The sequence below is a fragment of the Capsicum annuum genome, chromosome 5, assembly GCF_002878395.1.
Source record: "Capsicum annuum cultivar UCD-10X-F1 chromosome 5, UCD10Xv1.1, whole genome shotgun sequence".
In the NCBI taxonomy this organism is placed as follows: domain Eukaryota; kingdom Viridiplantae; phylum Streptophyta; class Magnoliopsida; order Solanales; family Solanaceae; genus Capsicum; species Capsicum annuum.
In genome coordinates this window covers 1493031-1494223 of record NC_061115.1, presented here as the reverse complement: position 1 = coordinate 1494223, position 1193 = coordinate 1493031, and positions in this window count along the sequence as shown.

Sequence of the window (1193 nt, the reverse complement as noted above, 5' to 3'; positions counted from 1 at the left end):
ACTCTGTCCATTAATGCTTAGACAAATGATATAAAATCACTTGAAGACTTATTTAGCTGTTAAGAGAAGTGATTGGATCAGTTTGCGTAGTTTGCGTGCATCTTCTCTATTCCATCGGTTATTTGATATCTCCAACTAGCGCAAATAACGAATAACTCTGTCCATCAATGCTTAGATAAATGATATGAAATCACCTCAAGACTTATTTAGCTATTAAGAGAAGTGATTGGATCAGTTTGAATGCATCTCGACTATTTACCAGCACAAGTACCGAGTAAATCAATGCTTAGATAAATGGTATGAAATCACCTCAAGACTTTTTTAGCTATTAAGAGAAGTGATTGGATCAGTTTGAATTCATCTAGACTATTTACCAGCACAAGTACTGAGTAACTTTGTTCACCAATGCTTAGATAAATGATATGAAATCACCTCAAGACTTTTTTAGCTATTAAGAGAAGTGATTGGATCAGTTTGAATACATCTCGACTATTTCGCCGATTATTTGATATTTCCAACTAGCACAAGTACCGAGTAACTCTGTCCATCAACGCTTAGACAAATATGAAATCACCTGAAGACTTTTTATCTCTATTGGGTTGAACCCTGATCTCCAGATCGACAGGTCGAATAAGGTGAGTTAAAGAAAAGGACCGACAAACTTCTAGGTTTGCAAACTGGTAAAGAGGTGCATGTGACGCTTCGATGCTCGCACTTTTGGGTATGGATATATTCGTAGGCTTTGAGCTAAACCAAACAATACGTGTTAATTGTTATGTGCTTGAATAATGACATATTTACGTTGTACGAGACATATAGAACACAATTGATAATATACACTATCGTCAGAGAGTTCAATCAGCCTTAATCAGAAGTCTCGGCCCTTTGGATTAAATTACTATCGGTAAAAAATGTTTTACTCTCCAAAATGAAACTATTTAATATAAATTTAAATTAATTGAATCCAAAACAAATAACGAACATACAAGTGGAAACCTTTTATGTCACTATAGAAAAAAATAATTCTCCAATGAATTATGAGATGAATGAATGGTAACAATTGATTCAAAGGTCTCTATTGCACGTAAGTGTCACAATGACTCAATGAGTGCGGTATTTTGTTTCTTTTTTTCATCATTGTGTTGGACAATTTCAATTAATACGAAGATTTTGAGTTGTTTAAATCAAAGTTT